Below are 22,870 nucleotides of genomic sequence, written 5' to 3'. Positions count from 1 at the left end.
CTTAAGCTTTTATATCATGCTTTTGATGCTTGTTTCAAATCATATATTGCTTTATCATATTTGTAATGAGTGTTTTCAAATATGGTGGTTATTTAACATATATCTTCTTTAATAAAGTAAGCACATAGGAGTCCATTCTACACACTCATTTGATAGAATATAAAGCTCATAAAGCAAGCAAATGATAATGGTGATCTTTACTTCTAATCATACAAGAATCTCATCAAGATCTATTTCATCTTTTCTTAATTTAGTCTTTTAGTAGTCATCAATTTTTCTTCATTAAGTGCATTTCTGAAAAACTCAATTTGGTTCTAATTATTAACATGTTTTCAGATTGTTATATGTAAAAGATTAACCATATACATATATAATTTGATTTTAGTATCATTAGTCTCATAAAGAATAAAATGAATTGATATTTCTGCAACTAAAATCTTTTCATTGAATATTCTATATGCATTGCTTGATGAATGATATTCAAGGATAGACATATCTCTATCAGATTTGGCATTACTTTCAAGAAACCATATCAAGTATAACATATACTACTGATAAATATGAAAGATATGCAATAGTTCATTTTCTATTTTTCAGAAGATCAAGAGGAGTTTTCATCAAAAATAGATCTAATAGAAATCATATGTATGACAAGCAGTGATGATAGCTTTTTAAAAAAATATTTAATTAGATGACTATCATACACAATTGTCTTTTTCATTTCTTCAAGAATTCTATTAACCCTATTTTACTTATGGTGTCCTTGGTGCTGAAATAATTAATTTCTGTATGAACTTTATCAGGATTTTGGTTTTCAACACTGTGCCATGATACTCTTTATCTTCATAGTTTGGAAACGTTTATCATTTGAAACACTTTTACAAGATTTAGCAAATACAGAAAATATTTCAATTTTATTTGCCAAGAACAAATCCAATGTAAGCTTTTGAAAACTTAGTGATGGAAACAACATCTTTAGATTTAGAAATTGATTTTTGTTTGTTTTCTTAGTTAGCATGCATGGCAAACTTTGACCTTTCAGAAAAGTAAGCCAATGGCAAGGTCTTTTGAGATTAAGTACATACTAGCATGAGTTGATTTTATATGCCAAAAATGGTTTCTTTAATCTTGGTATTCATAGTGCATATATTCAAAAGCACACCAAGTACACATTATCATATCTATGATCAATAAACAATAATGCCATGGATAAAAACTCTCAATCAAGCATATAGAGAATTCATAGAGTTATTCTTAATAAATTGATTAATCATTTAGCAACTTATCCAATAGTGAGTAAAGTATACTATAAAATGAAGTGATTTGATTATATTTCCAAAAGTATTTTCTATATCACAAAATTGATTAATACATGCAATTCATATTTTAATCAAATACTAAAGCCAAAATAATGATGAGATGCAAGGATTACTGATTTCATTATTATTATTATTATTATTTTTATTTAAAATTACTTTTCATAAGTATGTTTTAAGTTTCATTTTTTTTGACGTGTGTCTAGAACACCCATTTGTATGAATCTATTTGTTCCATGGGTATCTTGGCACATCTATGTCTACATCCTCATATTTTCATTTTGGGTACCCAAGCTTGCTTGGGTCCTTGAGAGTTAGGACATATGATTCCTTTTGGAACCCAGATTTGTTTAATTGTAATAACTTTACCACTTGATTTAATTATGTTAGAACGATAGGTAAAGTTGTTATGCCCATTCTTTTTATGCTTGAAATAAGTTATCTTATTTAATGGTTTGCTTGGTGAATTGATAACTTTTTTCTCTAGAGATTTATTATTAAGTAAAGGAGTCAAGCTAAATTTTGATTTATCATAAGCAACATATTGACTTTCAAACATTATTTTTAATCTTTCTGAACTTACAGTGAATTTATTAATAAAAGATTTTAATTGGTTAATTTCTTCATTTAAGTTTTGATTTTCTTTAATTAAATTCTGATTTTTCTGAATCAATTGTTCTGAATTTAACCTTAAGCTTTCATTTTCAGAATTTAGTTTGTCATATATTTCAGCAATAGAATTTTTTTCTTTTGAGATTTCGAGATTTAGCTTTTTAAGATTTTTATTTTTGATAGCTAATTTTCTACATTCACTATACAAATCATGAAAAGCATTTAATAGTTCATCATAAGAATATTCTTCATGAAATTCATTAGATTCAGATTCTACTTTATCTTCTAGTGCCATAAAACATAAGTTAGTTACCTTTTGTAGTTCATTGTTGCTTCTGGCTTTTAATTTCTTGTTTGACTCTTCCTTGGTCAAAACTTTCTTCCTTTTTATCTCTTTCTTTCTTTCTTCTTGCTTCCTCTTCTTCTTTGTCTTTAGGAAGCTTTTGAATTTTTTTGTTATTCTTTCTTCCTCGAGTCGACTCGGGTTTACTTGGAGTCGACTCGACTGACTTGAGAGTCGACTCGAGATCTTCGGGAGACGTCTCGTTCTCAGAGGCCTAAAAGATGATTCTCTGTCTTTTGAACTGTTCTGCCTCGGAGTCGACTCGGGCCTTGTCGGAGTCGACTCGGCTAACTTGGGAGTCGACTCGGAACTACGTGGAGTCGACTCGTTCACAGGGTCTTCAAGACTGTGTCTCTGCCTTTCAGACTGTTCTTCTCTAGGAGTCGACTCGGACAAACTAGGAGTCGACTCGGCTACTGTGGAGGATTCTGCAATCTCATTGTCAGTACGCAATTGAAGCACATGTGAGCTAATCTGAGATTTATCATAAATATTTTCTAAAGTATCCCAGATCTCCTTAGCAGATAAGCATGCAGAAATTTCATTAAACTTCGTTTCATGAATAGCACAATATAATATGTTCATAGCATTAGCATTCAATTGTGCTAAGTCCTTTTCATTAATAGTTTGAGAGAGTGTGTGAAGGTCATTTATTATGATTTTCCATAAATAATAGTTTTGTGATTGAATAAAAATGCGCATGCGTGCTTTCCAATATGTGTAGTTTATGCCATTAAACAGTGGAGGGCTATCAATTAACTGTCCCTCTCCTAGAAAACTATCTATTTGAGTTGTCATGATCTTTGGCTCTTGATCGTGAGATCAATAATTAATCTTGAGCACCTGCTCTGATACCACTTGTTGCCCAAGGTGACAACCCAAGAGGGGGGGGGGGGTGAATTGGGTCTTTTAAAAACTTTTAAACTACTTCTAATCTTTTAGAGTTAATTAAGCTAAGTTGTATGGATGCTTAGTGAAATTTAAACTTAGCAAGAGTATGATTCTAATCTAATCAACTATTAAGCAGCAGATTCAATAAAAGATTAGTCTAAGTTTGCCCAAGTATGCAATTCAATTGAATGAGACTTGATTAAGTAAATTGAATATGCTTGCAACTAAAGGATGCACGAAGAAGAGTTAGGCAAGCTTAGTATCTAAGTAAGTAAGTGAGTGAGGAAGTCAGACAACAAAGAGCATCACAAACACAACAAAAATATAGTGGTTCGGTGCATCCCAGCACCTACATCCACTCCCCAAGACCTCTTGGGAATTTCACTATAATTCCTCAGATTACAGCCGGTTGTTTTACAAGCTCACAACCCAACTTGTTGTTTTGCGAGATCACAACGAACTCGGTCGGTTTTCACAGGCTCACCGACTAGAACCTACCGATTGTTTTCACGGGCTCACAATCCAACCCAGTTGGTTTTTCCAAAGGCTCACCAACCACAATCTTACAACGATTGTTTTCCGGGTTCACAATCAACCCAGTTGGTTTTCCCCAAAGGCTCACCAACCACAACCTTACAACGTTGGTTTTCCCTTTGGCTCACCAACAAACCTTAACACCGTTGGTTTTCTTTTGGCTCACCAACAAACCTTAACCTCTTGATTCAATCCCTTGATTGAATCAAGTTACAAGATATTAGACTAAGAATTTAAAGCAAGTACAAGCTTCTTAACTAAGCAAATATATCAAATATAAACAAATGGAGTAAAGAGAAGCTCTCAAACGAATTTTGAAGATGAGGGAACTCGGCTTCTTCTTTACTTGACCCTTTTCTGATTTGGCACGAGGTAGAGGATGATTGAGGCAGCACACGGATGGAGAGGAAGCTTTGGGATTCACTAGGATGCTCTTCTTCTCTCTATTTCGCTTTGGATGGCCCTTTTGTGCTTATGGGAGATTTTCCTTGTAATCTCTTTGAAATCTCTTTCCTAAATGTTTTCTCCCACTTCCATAACTTCTTCCCTAGCTCTCCTCTTGATTTTATAGCTTTGGATGACTTGGGAACAAAAATCTAGCCGTTAGAGACAAGAATAGAGCCGTTGGAGCCAAGAAAAAAACTAGCCGTTACGCCTCCCAGCGTGCTGGAGTCGACTCGGCTCAAGTAGGAGTCGACTCAGCTGAAAATCAACTTTCTGTTTTGTCTGTTTGCAGTCCTGGAGTCGACCTGGGAGCTGACTCGCAGTCTCGGAGTCGACCTGGGAGTCGACTCGAGCACTGTAGCACTGAAAATCAACTCTCTATTTTTTGAATCTTTCTTTGAGTTTGCTCCTCCAACTTGAATCCTTTGAACTTGAAACTTGGGCCAATTAAGTATATCTTTCTTCCAACTTTTTGAGAGCTTTTGAGGCCTTCTTCTATTCTTCCAACTTGTTATATTTCTAGCAAAATAAATATCTTTCTTCTTGCAACATAAACATTAGTAATTATACTTCAAGGTTTTGTGATCATCAAAATCAATCTTTAACTCAATCTTTGGGTCATCAAACGATCAAGTTAGAGTAGGTAAATTTGGTCCAGCCAAAAATTTCTTAGAAATTACTTGATCGAGCTATTTATAGCCTCGGTGGAGTGACCCAGGTGACGGAGGTACTGTCAGTCCCCATCATAAAGGAGGGCGTGGCTCTGAGTTGGATGGTGCATAGCTCAGGTTGGCTGGTGACGTGTAGTACAACCCGTTCTTGAGAACGGTAGGGTGCTGACAGTCACAGTAGGGTATGGCTGGAATAGGCATGGTGCTGTCTGACCGCTGTTGGCCGGTTATGGAGACGTGACACGGCAGTGTGGTGGAGTACGGCCCTGTAGGTGGGCGTAGGCTTGCACATGGGTGCGGTCGCTGATGAGTGGTGCAAAAATAAAATTGCTCTCCCAAGTGCAGGAGAATCGCACAAGTAGTATACTCGGAAGTCCGAGGTCGAATCCTCAGGGAACGAAATATGGATTATTAGCGTAACTTTTAGATGTAATTTTTTTTTAGTTGATTTATAGAAATGAAAAGCAAAGAATAATATGTGATTAAACAACGTTCAAGAATATAGAGATGGCTAGGGATCCGGAATCCTCCTTGACAATATTACTTTTAATAAATAAACTCGGCGATTCTTGATTAAGGATTAATATGATAAAATAGTTCTAATCATGAAGTATACAATCTGAAAACATGAATTAAATATCCAAGTATTTATCGTACCGGTTACGTCTACGACAAATCAAGCATCGAAATAATTCATGCATCAATATATATAAACCATGCAAGATCTATCAAATAAATAAATATGCAAGAACCCAAAACATACAAATAGATATAAAACAATTAGATTTAAAGTTCAGAGTGTACTTGATGAAAGCAACATGACAAGGATTCATCCATCACCCTTTGCTAAAGGATTTAGCAAGACATTACAAACATCAACATCCCTCCCTTTTCTCTCTCTCTATTTTTTTTTTCTTCTTTTTATTTTCGGAAACAGGGCATCCCCTGTTTCCCTTTCTCTCTTTTTTTTTCGTTTGAAACCAAGGGGCCGGCTCCTCTGTTTTCGTCGATGAGAGCTCCTGTTCTTCCTCCGATCCGAGCCTTTTATAATCTCTCCCTCCAAGGATCTTCGGAATGCGCTGGAGATCAATGCTTTAGAGGCAAACGGCTGGATCTCGGGCGCGTGAGGCTGAAGCGTTGGAGGAGCTGATCTCGGCCGGATCCGGTGCCTAGAACGGACGCAATGGAGGAGGCGGACGGCTGGGCGGTGATCTTGGCTGCTGCGGCGCTTCACGGGATCAGGGCTGATCGAGGACTGCTGGGAGGTTGCCGAGATGCGGATTGAACGGCTGGGAGGCGCTGATCGCGGACTGCTGACGGATGCCGGAGGTGATCGTGGACCGCTGTGGAGGAGGCGGATGCTTGGGAGAAGAGGATCGGACGCTGTGGATGGGGCTAGGGCGCTGGATACGGGAGCTAGGATCATGGAAGAATCAGTGGAGGAGGCGGATGGCTGCGTGGGAGATGATCGCGGGATGATAGGCTGCACACGAATGCTGGGAGGATTTTGGAGAAATTGGATGTGGGAGATGCGTGACACGGTGGAGACGGGATGCTGAGGGGTTGATTCCTAATCCGGAAATTGAAGGATAAAAGTGGAAGGGAGTTGTAGCACGCCTAATCTGAAAGCTGGGATGATGAAGAATAGATGGATGTGTGGGATGGTAGGCATGCTACTATGAGCTGCACGGACCGTTGGATCCTCCCGGATAATGAATCTAACTCCTTTGGTTGCTGTTCCATTAGACTGGATTTGGTCTGCTGATGCTCCTTCTGGTATGCAAATGGGGCTGACCCTATGTGCTCAGCTATTGACCTGCGGCGATGCATCTTTATAGACCCAATGCGCATTTAAACTCTGATCTGTGCCAAATAAAAAATATGAAATTAATGCAGCTCTTTTATCATTATTTGTTAGAAATAATATTAATTTAAGCTGCGTGTAGATCGCACTTTTGTGCTCTCATCACACCCCCCAACTAGCTTATTGCTAGTCCCTTGCAATTAATGAGCAAATGATAACATGAGAGTACAAAAGATGTTGGTCAATCCTTTGACTTTTTATTAAAGCTAAAGACATAAAACTAAGATATGTACCCACTTTCGTAGGGCATCACGACTGCACTTAGCACGTGCAACAAGCCGTTAAACCCCTAGGTTATCCTAGTGGACGAGTATTGTCTCGTGAGGATTTTCAGGGATGTTACCCACAAACATCATTCATAAAATGATATACAATGAAATCTAAGTCAATACACATGTGATATATGTTTTTTTTTTTTTTTTTTTTCAAGCTTAGCAACTATCAAAGCAAGGGGAATACTAAAGTGTAGTATGCATAAACAGAATGACTTTCTTAGAGCACTAATACCTCCACCACAACATGGTACCGCTTGAATTTTAGGTGCACTACTCAAGTTCGCAAATGTTTACTACAGTTTATTAGAACCTGATCTATCAAATTTTTAGAATATCACATGTTGTCTACATTCGTCAAGAATGGTTCGTATGTAAAGAAAGAGCTATCAATCCCAACTAAGTATCCAAAGTACACAAAGGTCCAATACAATGGAGTCAAACCAGCCATTACCACATGTCACTGGGTTCAGCCCGACCAACCCTATTCATGTTTTTTTTTTTTTTTTTTTAAACACATATGGTGATTACAATAGTCCAACTCCCTTAGGCTCTAGCAAGGTCCATGTAGCGAGTTTTCGGCCAATGACTCTTGATCCAGTTGGCTCAAGGCATTAGGTGAAAACACCCCTCGGGCTTAATTACTCGAACCAAACTACGCCACGAGGTTAGACTTGTCATCTCCTCATTTATTTATTTATTTAATTTTTTTTATTTTTTTTTCAAAATAGAGAAGGTAAACTGAACCATATAATGTGACTGCAACGTGACTATAGGTCAACCAAGATCGGAACATAAGGCACTTAGATGATCTAGCCGGGGTATTCAACCTCTATTTTTATGTGAAAACCAAATCAAGAACCTTATAGTACGGACAAGGATACTCGTACTTCTTTTACAGATATGGCTTAATAAAAATGCATTAAACAAATGTGAACTCCTGAGGCCTTCCTATAATCATTAAATACATGTGCGGGGATCTAATAATAGGTCTCTAATCAGTCATAGTACGCATGTATTCCTTGCCTTAATAGTTGCACAAACTCAATATGAAAATACATGTGCATTTGCTTAGAAAAGAATGCAAAAACATTTTTTTTTTTTTTTTTTTTGCAAAATACTTCCCTCCCCCCAACTTAAACATTGCATTGTCCTCAATGTAATAGATACAAGAAAATTATAATGAAATACAGTAGAGAAAATAATATTGGAGAGAAGAGGAATACCTTGAGCTGTTAATACCCAGAAAATAAAACCTACAAAACTAGAAAAATAATCCTAACTAATATACACATACCTTTGCCTTCATGTTCAGTCATAAGAAGGCTCCCCCAAGAAAAAGGAGTCTTCTTCATCTGCAAAATTCTCAAGAAAAGGTTTAAGTCTGTGTCCATTTACCTTAAAAATTCTACCATCCCGTGGATTCTCAATCTCAACCGCCCCATGTGGAAAAACAGTTTTTATAATATAAGGACCTGTCCATCTCGATCGCAACTTACCAGGAAACAGATGTAAGCGGGAATCATATAAAAGAACTTTTTGCAAAGGTTCAAAAGATTTTTTTAAAATTGATTTATCATGTAAGATCTTCATTCGTTCTTTGCAAATTTTAGCATTGTCATAAGCATCTCTGCGAATCTCATTAAGCTCATTCAATTGCAATTTTTTAGCTAGACCGGCATCTTGTAAATCAAAATTCAATTTTCTAATTGCCCAATACGATTTATGTTCTATTTCTACAGGCAGATGACACGCTTTTCCATAGACTAGACGGTAGGGAGACATGCCAAGAATGGTTTTGTATGCAGTACGATAGGCCCATAATGCATCTGATAGTTTCAAGGACCAATCTTTTCGTGATGGGTTCACCGTTTTCTCTAAAATACGCTTGATCTCCCTATTGGCTAATTCTACTTGGCCACTAGTTTGCGGGTGATATGGGGTAGCAACTTTGTGGGTGACACCATACTTTTTTAATAATGTCTCAAAAGGCTTATTACAAAAGTGTTTTCCACCATCACTAATTATGACCTTAGGCATCCCAAATCGTGAAAAAATATTTTCTTTTAAAAACTTCAGGACGGGTTTGTGATCATTGGTCTTACAAGCAACAGCTTCTACCAATTTGGACACATATTCGACACCGACTAAAATGTACTCATATCCAAAAGACGGTGGGAATGGGCCCATAAAATCGATACCCCAACAATCAAAAATTTCGATAATAGTAATGGGTTGAAGAGGCATCATTTGCCTACGAGTTAGACTTCCAATACGTTGACATGGATCACATGTCTTGCAGAACTCGTGGGCATCTTTGAACATAGTGGGCCAATAGAAACCACATTGCAAAACTTTTGCAACAGTTTTCTTAGAGGCAAAGTGTCCACCGCAAGCATCAGTGTGGCAGAAAGAGAGTACGCTTTGTATATCATGATCCGGTATGCATCGTCTAAAGATTTGATCATTGCAATATTTAAATAAATAGGGTTCGTCATAGTAATAATTCTTTACTTCGCGCAAGAAAATTTTTCTATTTGTCGACCCCCAATGTTCCGGCATCCGGCTTGTAACAAGAAAATTTACAATATCTGCATACCATGGTATACTAGAAAGTGCAAACAACTGTTCTTCAGGGAATGAGTCCTTGATGGAAAATTGTGGCACTGAATCATGAAAAACTAATCGTGATAAATGGTCAGCAACCACATTCTCTACTCCTTTTTTATCTTTGATAGTGATGTCAAATTCTTGGAGTAGAAGTATCCATCGTATTAAGCGTAGTTTGGCCTCTTTCTTATCCAACAAATATTTTAGTGCCGCATGGTCCGTGAAGATAACAATAGGAGCACCAAGGATATAAGAGCGAAATTTATCTAAGGCAAATACTACTGCAAGCAATTCCTTCTCGGTGGTAGTGTAATTCATTTGAGCATCGTTTAAGATTTTGCTTGCATAGTAAATGACATATGGCTTATTATCCTTGCGTTGTCCTAAGACAGCTCCTATTGCATAGTCGCTAGCGTCGCACATAATCTCAAAAGGTAATGACCAATCGGGTGGTCGAACGATGGGTGCAGTGCTAAGCATAGACTTTAACTTCTCGAATGCATCTTGGCAAGTTTCAGTCCAATTGAACGGTGTATCAAGGGATAGGAGATTACATAATGGTCGAGATATGACACTAAAGTCCTTGATGAACCTCCTATAGAATCCGGCATGACCCAAAAATGATCTAACATCTCTAACCGTCTTGGGTGCAGGTAGCTTAGCAATTAAATCAGTCTTAGCTCTATCTACTTCCGTGCCCTTCGATGAAACAATATGTCCTAAGACAATTCCTTTTGGCACCATGAAGTGGCATTTCTCCCAATTCAGTATCAAATTCTTTTCCATACATCCAGCTAAGACAGCTTGTAAATGTGACAGGCAATCATCAAATGTGTCGCCCAAAACGGAGAAGTCGTCCATGAACACTTCCAAAAATTTCTCGTTCATGTCTTCAAAGATGCTGAGCATGCATCTTTGGAACGTTGCAGGTGCATTACACAACCCGAATGGCATTCGTCGGAAAGCAAATGTGCCAAAAGGACAAGTGAAGGTAGTCTTCTCTTGATCTTCCGGTGAAATTTCAATTTGATAATATCCCGAATAGCCATCGAGAAAACAATAGAAATTATGCCCTGCAACCCTCTCCAATACTTGGTCTAGGAAGGGTAGAGAAAAGTGATCCTTTCGTGTGACCAAATTCAGCTTTCGGTAGTCAACACACATGCGCCAACTCGTCGGGACACGAGTTGGAACTAATTCACCTTGTTCATTTTCTACTACCGTCAAACCCGATTTCTTAGGAACGACTTGAGTAGGGCTTACCCACTTGCTGTCGGAAATTGGGTAAATAATACCCACGTTGTTAAGCCCCTAATGGATTTTGATGAATACAAAACACTAGAGTAAAATTCCATTATATCTTAACAATTCAATTGAGAAATTCATGTGTTTTATTTAGAATATTGTTAAGAAATGTCTAGGCAAGTTTCCATAATTTTTATGAATTTATTGAAGAATATTTTGAGCTAAAGAAAAAGTTCAGGGACAGCCGAGACGTCTCCTGATAGTTTCAGAGACGTCTCTGGCACAAACAGGAAGAACTGGCACACTTGGAGACGTCCCCGGCTCCTGTCGAGTCGTCCCCGCGTTAGCGGAGTCGACTCTCTCAGTAGCGGAGTCGACTCTCTCAGTGGCGGCAGAAAGACGCTTTTCAAGGGATATGCGCGAGACGTCCCCGCTGTACGCGGAGTCGTCCCCGCAAGCAAAAAGGAGACTTCCCGAGTCGTCCCCAAGATGGCGGAGACGGCTCTCTCAGTGTTTTCCAGAGAATGGTTTTTTCGGTGATAAGGAAGCGGAGTCGACCCTGAGAAAGCGGAGTCGTCCCCACGCATAAAGTGCAGACAAGCGGAGACGTCCCCTGAAAGAGCGGAGTCGACTCTCTCAGGGAATTCCAGAGGACATGATTTTCGGAGATAAAGAAGCGGAGTCGTCCCCAAAGCAGCGGAGTCGTCCCCACTCAAAAAGCGCTAACACGCCGAGACGTCCCCGTAAAGTGCCGAGTCGACCCCAGATAAAGTAAAAAGTAAAATCCTATAGGCGAGACGTCTCTCGTTGTAGCGGAGACGTCCCCGGAGCGCCTGGGACGCGACTGACAGCTTTTCAGGTTTGATTTGAATTTCAAATCTTCTCTACTTTATCTCTAACGGCTATATTTGCTTTTTGGGCTATAAAAGGGAGCTCTTAAGTGCTTCTCAACAACTCTTCACCAACCAAAAGCAAAATCATTCAAGAGAGAAGTTAGAAAGAAAAGCTCAAGGGAGTGAGTGCATTCAAGAAAGGAAATCAAGTGCTTTCAAGTCTCCCAAGCGATTTCAAGCTCAACCACTCTCGTGTGCTCGGGATTCAAAGCTCACACCCAACCCTACGCGTCCCACATCGGAAGAATCAACAACTCCCACGCTTCCAACGGCAAAAAGATTTTTCCGGGTTTCATTGTTCATAAGTGCTATATTTGCTTTCTAGAACTTTTATATCCTTTTGTACACTCTTTTATTGTGGTGCTTGTTCCAGTCAAGGGACTTGGAACAAGGGAAAGGGCGTCCCAAGCCTAAGAGAAATTGGGGGTTTTGGGTTTGTTGTGAGCCCGGTGTAAAACAACGAGTTGGGTAGTGAACTCGCAAAACTACCGTACTGTAATCTTGGATTATAGTGGAAATTCCCAAGGCGCTTTGGGGAGTGGATGTAGGAGCGGTGAAGGCTCCGAACCACTATAAAACCGTGTGTTTGTGGTTGTCTCTTCTTATCGCTTTATCTTTGCTTTAGTTCATATATTTGTGTGTTTTATTTTTAAGTTAGCCAAAAAGTTTTAAAACACCCAATTCACCCCCCTCTTGGGTGACCATCTCTGGGCAACAAGTGGTATCAGAGCGGGTGCTCTTATATTCCTTGAAAGACCTAACCGTCTTAGCCAAAGATCTAGATGGCAACACCCTTTAACAATGTTCCAGCCGAGGGGCAAGCAACCAATAGACCTCCACTCTTCAATGGGACAAATTATACCTATTGGAAGACTAGAATGAGAATCTTCATTCAAGCACAAGACTATGCCTTGTGGAGGGTTATAGTCAAAGGACCACAAGAACCATCACATGTGGTCAATGGCATTCGAGTTCCCAAACCTGAGGAGGATTGGGATGAGAATGATGATAGGATGGCTCAACTCAATTCTAGAGCCATGAACTCATTATTTTGTTCCTTAGATGTAAATGAGTTTAATAGAGTCTCCACATGTACTTCCGCTAAGAAAATATGGGATAGGCTTGAAGTTACCCATGAGGGTACAAATCAAGTCAAAGAGTCCAAAGTGAACATTCTAGTTCACAAGTATGAATTGTTTAAGATGGAACCTAGTGAAACCATCACATGCATGTTTACACGTTTTACCGAAATTATTAATGGCCTAAAAAGCTTGGGCAAATCTTACACTAACCCCGAACTTGTGAGTAAAATTCTCAGGTCACTGCCAAAAGCATGGGAAGCAAAGGTCACGGCGATTGTAGAAGCCAAAGACCTCAACACCTTGGGGCTAGAACAACTCTTAGGCTCATTGATGACGCATGAGCTCACGATGAAGCAGCATGAAGAAGAGCTGCCAAAGAAAAGGACAATCGCACTCAAGGCCACCTCAAGTGTATGTGAAGAAGAGAGCAGTGAGAGTGAAGAAGAAAGTCAAGATGAGGACTTGGGTTTGATAGTAAGGAAATTTAAAAAATTCATGAGAAGAAAGAAACCATTCCCAAGAAAGAAATTTGGAGGGAGAAATGATTGGGAGAAAGAAAAGGAAAAAGAAAGAGACCTAATCGTATGCTATGACTGCAAGAGACCGGGACATATTCGTTCCGAATGCCCTCAACAAAAGAAGCACTTTGGAAAGAAGAAGAAGAAGGCATTGAAGGCAACATGGGATGATAGTGACACATCATCCTCCGAAGAAGAGAAGGAAGAGACCGCCAATCTATGCTTCATGGCGTTCGAAGATGACGAGGTATGTCAAAACCCAACTATAAATTTTACTTTAGAAGAATTATATGATGCCTTTCAAGAACTTATGGGTGATTGTAGTATGTTGGGAGCAAAGAATAAAGAATTAAAAGCCTCCAATCAAAAACTAAAGGAAAACATTGAAAACCTATTAATTGAGAAGGAGAGCGTCAAAAATATGAACACTACTAACCTAGAAATTGAAAATTCAAGGCTTAGCACTGAAAATGTAAAGGCAAAAACACTAATCAAGGAATTAAATCTAAAAGTAAATTTCCTACTCAATAATAATACCTCACTTGCGCAAACTGTTGAATCTCCTAAAAAGGATATGGAAGAACTAGTTAAAGAAAATGTGAATCTTAAGAATGAGATACATAAGTACAAGCCAATTGTTGAAAAATTCACACAAAGCTCTGAAAAATTAAATCTTATTCTTTCAAATCAAAGAGCTGTTTTCAATAAAGCCGGATTAGGATATAAAACTAATAAGCAACAAAAGTATCTAAAGAATTTCTTTGTAAAAGCAAAAGATATAAAAACTGAAAAACCAACATGCTTTCTTTGTGGAAAGATTGGACATAAAGCCTACTCTTGTATTCAAAGAAAAATCCAAACTAACAAGAGTACATTTGTAAAAGCTAAAAACATAACTAAAATATGGGTGCCTAAGGAAACCAACTACACTAACCACGAAGGACCCAAGAAAACTTGGGTACCTAAGAGCTTCACATGATCATTTTGCAGGTATGCCTTGCAGCCGGGAATAAAAGGAGAATGTGGTATCTTGATAGTGGCTGCTCAAGGCATATGACCGGTGACAAGAGTCTCTTCGTCACCTTGGAATCGAAAGAAGGAGGGTTAGTCACATTTGGAGACAATGCTAAAGGCCGAATTATTGGTGTTGGTAAAATCTCCATATCACCCTCCTCATTTATTGATAATGTATTGTTGGTTAATGGACTAAAACATAATTTGTTAAGTATAAGTCAATTTTGTGACAAGGGATTTAAAGTATCATTTGAATCATCACTATGCATAATTAGTAGTCCATTTGACAATGAGGTCATACTCACAGGACATAGGCATGGAAATGTTTACATGGTAGATCTTGATGATTTCACCATGAAGGATGGCCAATGTCTTGTAGCTATGAATCCCAAAGCCAATAAGACTAGTTGGTTATGGCATCGTAGGTTAGGGCATGCTAGCATGGATTTAATTTCTAAATTGATTACAAAGGATCTAGTCAAAGGACTACCGAAAATAGACTTTGAAAAGAATAAAATTTGTGCGGCATGTCAATTAGGGAAACAAACAAGAAGTTCTTTTAAGTCTAAGAACATAGTCTCAACATCAAAACCCTTAGAACTAATTCACATGGATTTGTTTGGACCCACTAGAACTGCTAGTCTAGGGGGTAAGAAATTTGGTCTTGTCATTGTTGATGATTTTTCACGTTTTACATGGGTTTCATTTCTTGCACACAAAGATGAGTCCTTTCCCGCTTTTATCAAGTTTCATAATAAGGTTTCAAATGAACTTAATCTTAAACTAAAAGCAATTAGGAGTGATCATGGTACCGAGTTTGAAAATCAACACTTTGAAAAGTTTTGTGACGAAAATGGTATCAATCACAACTTCTCGGCACCTAGGACACCCCAACAAAATGGGGTGGTAGAAAGGAAGAATCGCACACTAGCAGATATGGCTCATACCATGTTGTGCGAATCGGATCTACCAAAGTATTTTTGGGCTGAAGCAATAAATACCTCATGTTATATTTTAAATCGTGCTTTAGTTAGATCCATCTTAAAGAAAACACCGTATGAATTGATGAAAGGTAAGAAACCAAATATAAGTTATTTTCATGTTTTCGGTTGTCGATGCTTTATTTTGAACAATGGAAAGGACAATCTCAGTAAATTTAGTGCTAAATCAGATGAGGGGATCTTCTTAGGTTATTCCTTATCTAGTAGAGCATACAGGGTCTTCAACAAGAGAACTCTCGTTGTTGAAGAATCCATTCATGTTGTTTTTGATGAAACTAATGGAGATTCTTCTAGAAAAGAAGAAGATGGTGATGCAGGTATACTTGAAGACGGGATCAAGGAATTCTCCATACAAGACAAACAACATGAGGATGAGATCAAAGAGGATACAAATCAGCAAGATGAAGAAGATCAACCTCCATCAAGAAATCAAGATCTTCCTAAAGAATGGAGGTATGCACATGGTCATCCAAAGGATCTAATCCTTGGTGATCCTTCACAAGGTATAAGAACTAGATCCTCTTTAAGAAACACTAGTAATTATCTTGCTTTCGTTTCACAAATAGAGCCTAAATCACTAGAAGAAGCTGAAAAAGATGATAATTGGATGAATGCTATGCAAGAGGAATTAAACCAATTCGAAAGAAATGAAGTTTGGACTCTAATGAAAAGACCCCCTAATGTTTCAATTATAGGCACCAAATGGGTATATAGAAATAAACTAGATGAGGATGGAATAGTAATAAGAAACAAAGCTAGGCTAGTGGCCAAAGGATATAATCAGGAGGAAGGAATAGATTTTGATGAAACTTTTGCTCCTGTTGCTAGGTTAGAGGCTATTAGACTGCTTTTAGCATATGCATGCTTCATGGATTTTAAACTCTATCAAATGGATGTAAAAAGTGCATTCTTAAATGGCTATATAATGGAGGAAGTTTATGTAGGACAACCTCCAGGTTTCGAAAATCACTTACATCCAGATTATGTGTATAAATTGCATAAAGCATTGTATGGACTTAAGCAAGCTCCTAGGGCATGGTATGAAAGATTAAGTAATTTCCTAATTGAGAACAAATTTAAGAGAGGAAATGTAGACAAAACCCTCTTTATTAAAAGAAAAGGAAATGACTTATTGCTTGTACAAATTTATGTGGATGATATAATTTTTGGTGCTACTAATGATAGTCTCTGTCAAGAGTTTGCCAAGCTTATGCAGGGAGAATTTGAAATGAGCATGATGGGTGAGCTCAACTTCTTCCTTGGGCTACAAATAAAACAATCAGAGGAAGGCATCTTCATCAGTCAGTCCAAATACATCAAGGAAATGCTGGAAAAATTCAAGATGAAGGATGCAAAGGAAATCAGCACACCCATGGGCTCAAGTTGCAAGCTTGACAAAGATGAAAAAGGTAAAAGTATAGACTGCAAATTGTACAGAGGTATGATAGGCTCTCTACTTTACCTTACTGCTAGTAGACCAGATATATTATTCAGTGTTTGTGTGTGTGCTAGATACCAAACATGTCCTAAGGAATCACACTTGCAAGCTGTTAAAAGAATTTTTAGATATCTAGTAGGGACATCTAATGTAGGCTTATGGTATTCTAAACAATCTGATATAAATTTAACTGCTTATTCTGATGCTGATTTTGCTGGGTGCAAACTCGACAGAAAAAGCACAAGTGGCACTTGTCAATTCTTGGGTGCCAATTTGGTTTCTTGGTTTAGCAAGAAACAAAATTCAGTTGCCTTGTCCACAGCTGAGGCTGAGTACATTGCAGCTGGAAGCTGTTGTGCCCAAGTTCTCTGGATCAAGCAACAACTTGAAGACTTCGGTATTAAAATGGACAATATACCAATTAAGTGTGATAATACAAGTGCAATCAACTTAACAAAAAATTCTGTCCAACACTTTAAGTCAAAGCATATAGAGATTAGGCATCATTTTATTAGGGATCATGTGCTGAAAAATGATGTGATGATTGAATATGTATGTACTGAAAATCAATTAGCTGATATCTTTACAAAGCCCCTTTGTAAAGACAGATTCAATTTCTTAAGGAATGCTTTGAGCTTGTATGATCCTAGCAAATGAATTGAACTTGTATTGCATTGCTTTGCTACTCGAACTAGTAATCCACCTCAAGACAAACATAAGTGAAAGCATGAATTCATCTAAACTAAATGACGAACTGGTTGACTTTCCGGAGGATGGTTACCCTCCCTTGGACTCTTCATGGAGATATTTTCAGAGCCTATTTCATAGGTATTCGAAATTTGGTCAAACGTTCATCATTTCAATATTATTAATTCAAAAATCATTATTAAATTTTTATAGGATGTATCATTGAGGGGGAGGATCACAAACAAATTCACTCTAAGCTTATCAAAAGAGATCATATTGATTGGGGTGATTAAACAAAAAAGGGGAGAAGATAGAATACAGTCTGAAAATTTTTAGTGCCGGAGACGTCTCTGGCAAATCGCAGAGACGTCCCCCCAAGCGGAGACGTCTCACCTTAGTCGCGGAGACGTCTCGGGGACCGAATGAGGCCTTTTTAAATAGGTCGAAATCGCTCGAGCCGACTCGAGCTTTCTCCCTCATTCCCGACCAAAACGGAAAGCCCTAGCCTCCATTTGCCCTAAATCACAAACCCTAGCCTCCATTTGCCCTAAATCACAAATCCTAGCATCCATGGCACCAAAGAAAGCTAGGACGACCCGTGGGAAGCGACCTAGAGTAGCGGGCGACGGTGAGGAACGGCGGGAAGAACCCTCCGCACCTTCTCCTCCGGTTGCTCCGCCAACCACAACGATTTCCTGTGCAAATCGCACAGTCACAACCGGTAGGTACATAGATTTTGCATTTTTAGATCATGAGGGGTTCTCTATTGGAGAGAGACTCCGAGCCCAAGGGTGGGAGCATCTTTGCACCCTCAATACCTCGACCTACCCCGGCCTTGTTAGAGAAATGTTTAGTGATATGGCTTTAGGGGACTTAGGGTTCACCGCACATGTCCGAGGAACATTAGTAGAAATTAATGAGGACATATTATCCACTGTTTTGCAAATCCCTAGGGACGGCGAGGCTCCAACCTCACATCCCCAAAGGGAAGTAGCTCTAAACTTAATTTTAGGAAGAGAGGACTGCGGCCCTCTTGATGTTGTCAACTCCCAGGACCTAAATGCAGAGATGAGACTCCTTTTAAGCATTGTCAACCGGGTCCTATTTCCTAAAACCGGTCGCTTCGATTTTGTTTCGGAGCGAGACTTAGTTATAATGCATCACATCCTACTAGGGATCCCTCTAAACCTTCCTAGACTCATGCTAAATTACATTGCCCTATGTCATAGGTATTCTAGATTTAGTATACCCTATGGCATGATCTTTACCTTAATCTTCAAACACTTCAAGGTTTCCATTCCATCAAATGAACCTGCAAAGCCCTTAAGAAACACCGACTATTACAATGAGGGCTCAATGAGAAGAATGGAATTTCACAAGATAGATGGGTCTTGGGTCAAGGTTCCAAAAAGAAAAGCACAAACCATAGAGGCTGAGATCCCACATCATGAGTCTGACCATCACTCTCCTCCACCTAGCAACATGGACATCCCTGATATTTCCTCCAGCTCAGCTGGACCTTCCACATCCATGCCACCACCTCCTCCAGTCAGTGGGCCCTCCTTCCTATCAGAGGAGCAGATGCACACCTTAGCATCTGTTATTTGTCAGCAGATGAGGGAGGAGATGAGATCCATGATGTCTGCAGAGCTGGCCCCCATCAGACAAGAGCTGCAGGAAATTAAGGCTCAAATTGAAGCCCAAGAGCAACAAATAGTTGAGGTGGGTGCCACCCAAACCTGCAGTTCATTAGAGCTCAAGGACAGCTTGAAGGCCATTTCCAAGAGCCTCAAAGAGTTGACAAAGCCAGATGGCAATGTGGGCACCTTAGTTGCCCAACTTAGAGGCAGAATTGAGATGGCAACCTTAGAGTTTGAAGCACTTGTGGCAGGTTTCCACAAGTCACAGGGAGATCACTTTAAGACCCTCATGGATTCTATCAATGGTTTCATAGATGCAGCCTGTAAGGCTTATGCACAAAGTACAACTGGTAGGCCCCATGAGCAACGACGCCGATGATGGATATCCTGTAGGATCTTCTTTTTGTAAATCCTAGGCCATTTTGAAACACTTTTGTATTAGAAATCAATACTTGTAATGATTTCTTCTTTTGACTATGTACTGACTTCAAAGATCTACAATGACATATGAATGAATACAATTTCTTTTGAAAACCTTGTGTACATTGCCAATTCTGTGTATGTGTTTCTGTGATTGTGCATGTGATTGTGTGATATGCCATAAAAATCCTACCACATACCTTGAGTATTCAAATTTGATACAAAGAAACAATACACATAAAACAGGGGGAGCACACCTTGAATATGCTGAATTTTACTAAAAAGGATAATTTGTCCCCTTCATGTTGATGACAAAAAGGGGGAGTAGATTATTGTATATTGAAAGGGGGAGTAGACATGGATATTGAATATGGAATGCAAATTTTTTAATCATACTCCAAAGTTGATTTAGAAAAGATAAAATTGAAGAATATTGATTTTAAGATAATTGCCCTTCTGGAAAAGAAAGGGGGAGTCAAAAAGAATCTAGCTTTCAATTATCTTCAGCATCAATATTTCATTCTAACTTGATTCAAATTCAGTTCATATGATAAAATCATTTAAGAACTATAAAGATCAATCTTATGCACAAGGAAAGAACTGAAAATTGAATATTTTGAGTGATGCACATTGTATCTAGTTCAAATCAAAACATTATACTTGTATATCTGATCAATACTGTGTATATGTTTAAATTTCAAATTTTGCATATACTCAGTGTTTTGTCATCATCAAAAAGGGGGAGATTGTTAACCCCCTAATGGATTTTGATGAATACAAAACACTAGAGTAAAATTCCATTATATCTTAACAATTCAATTGAGAAATTCATGTGTTTTATTTAGAATATTGTTAAGAAATGTCTAGGCAAGTTCCCATAATTTTTATGAATTTATTGAAGAATATTTTGAGCTAAAGAAAAAGTTCAGGGACAGCCGAGACGTCTCCTGATAGTTTCAGAGACGTCTCTGGCACAAACAGGAAGAACTGGCACACTTGGAGACGTCCCCGGCTCCTGTCGAGTCGTCCCCGCGTTAGCAGAGTCGACTCTCTCAGTAGCGGAGTCGACTCTCTCAGTGGCGGCAGAAAGACGCTTTTCAAGGGATATGCGCGAGACGTCCCCGCTGTACGCGGAGTCGTCCCCGCAAGCAAAAAGGAGACTTTCCGAGTCGTCCCCAAGATGGCGGAGACGGCTCTCTCAGGGTTTTCCAGAGAATGGTTTTTTCGGTGATAAGGAAGCGGAGTCGACCCTGAGAAAGCGGAGTCGTCCCTACGCATAAAGTGCAGACAAGCGGAGACGTCCCCTGAAAGAGCGGAGTCGACTCTCTCAGGGAATTCCAGAGGACATGATTTTCGGAGATAAAGAAGCGGAGTCGTCCCCAAAGCAGCGGAGTCGTCCCCACTCAAAAAGCGCTAACACGCCGAGACGTCCCCGTAAAGTGCCGAGTCGACCCCAGATAAAGTAAAAAGTAAAATCCTATAGGCGAGACGTCTCTCGTTGTAGCGGAGACGTCCCCGGAGCGCCTGGGACGCGACTGACAGCTTTTCAGGTTTGATTTGAATTTCAAATCTTCTCTACTTTATCTCTAACGGCTATATTTGCTTTTTGGGCTATAAAAGGGAGCTCTTAAGTGCTTCTCAACAACTCTTCACCAACCAAAAGCAAAATCATTCAAGAGAGAAGTTAGAAAGAAAAGCTCAAGGGAGTGAGTGCATTCAAGAAAGGAAATCAAGTGCTTTCAAGTCTCCCAAGCGATTTCAAGCTCAACCACTCTCGTGTGCTCGGGATTCAAAGCTCACACCCAACCCTACGCGTCCCACATCGGAAGAATCAACAACTCCCACGCTTCCAACGGCAAAAAGATTCTTCCGGGTTTCATTGTTCATAAGTGCTATATTTGCTTTCTAGAGCTTTTATATCCTTTTGTACACTCTTTTATTGTGGTGCTTGTTCCAGTCAAGGGACTTGGAACAAGGGAAAGGGCGTCCCAAGCCTAAGAGAAATTGGGGGTTTTGGGTTTGTTGTGAGCCCGGTGTAAAACAACGAGTTGGGTAGTGAACTCGCAAAACTACCGTACTGTAATCTTGGATTATAGTGGAAATTCCCAAGGCGCTTTGGGGAGTGGATGTAGGAGCGGTGAAGGCTCCGAACCACTATAAAACCGTGTGTTTGTGGTTGTCTCTTCTTATCGCTTTATCTTTGCTTTAGTTCATATATTTGTGTGTTTTATTTTTAAGTTAGCCAAAAAGTTTTAAAACACCCAATTCACCCCCCTCTTGGGTGACCATCTCTGGGCAACACACGTCAAGCAACTTGAGGACTTCTGCCTTAACCACATCTCTCATTGTAGGATTTAACCTTCGTTGTATTTGCCTTGTGGTTTTGGCATTGTCCTCCAAATATATTCGGTGCGTGCAAATTAAGGGGCTAATTCCCTTCAAATCGGCAATAGACCACCCTAAGGCTCCTTTATGATTCTTTAAAACATCAATTAATTTTCTTTCTTGGGTATGATCAAGTCCAGACGAGATGATTACAGGAAAAGTATCTTCAGGTCCAAGAAAAGCATACTTAAGTTCCTTTGGTAAGGGTTTCAATTCGAGCTTGGGTGCTTGCTCATGGGATGGTACTATTTTCACCTCTCGAGGCGACAATCCCTCAAATTCTCCTACTTTTGGTCTCCACCCATTGACCATCTTGATATCCTGATTATCCACAATAGGTGTGACTGACAAATCACCATCATTGGTGCCATTAGGACACCAATCAATCAAGCTATCGTTGGATGGGTCGTTAATTACTTTAGCTAACAAATATTCTTCTGCGATGGTTTCAACCCAATCAACCTCCTTACTCTCTTCGGAATCATTGGGTTGTTTGCACACATTAAATATGTTCAGTTTTAAGGTCATATTACTAAAAGAAAGCTTCATGACGCCATTCCTACAATTAATCAATGCATTAGAAGTTGCAAGGAATGGACGTCCTAAAATGATCGGAATCTGAGACTGTGAGTTCGAAGCCGGATGTGTGTCCAATACAATAAAATCGACACAGGAAAGTAGAACTTGTCTACTTGGACTAATACATCCTCGATAATCCCCCTTGGAATTTTAACTGACCTGTCAGCTAATTGCAAAGTGACGGAGGTTGGCTTCAACTCACCTAAACCAAGTTGCTCATATACAGAATATGGCAACAAATTCACACTCGCCCCTAAATCTAACAATGCTCGCTCTATCCTAAAGTCACCTATGATGCATGAGATGGTTGGGCAACCTGGATCTTTATATTTAGGGAAAATATTGTGCTGCAAAATAGCACTCACATTTTCAGTTAAAAATGCCTTCTTCTTAACATTTAATCGGCGCTTA

Source organism: Phoenix dactylifera, unplaced genomic scaffold (assembly GCF_009389715.1).
Source record: "Phoenix dactylifera cultivar Barhee BC4 unplaced genomic scaffold, palm_55x_up_171113_PBpolish2nd_filt_p 000237F, whole genome shotgun sequence".
NCBI lineage: Eukaryota > Viridiplantae > Streptophyta > Magnoliopsida > Arecales > Arecaceae > Phoenix > Phoenix dactylifera.
Note: the sequence above shows the minus strand (reverse complement) of the source record.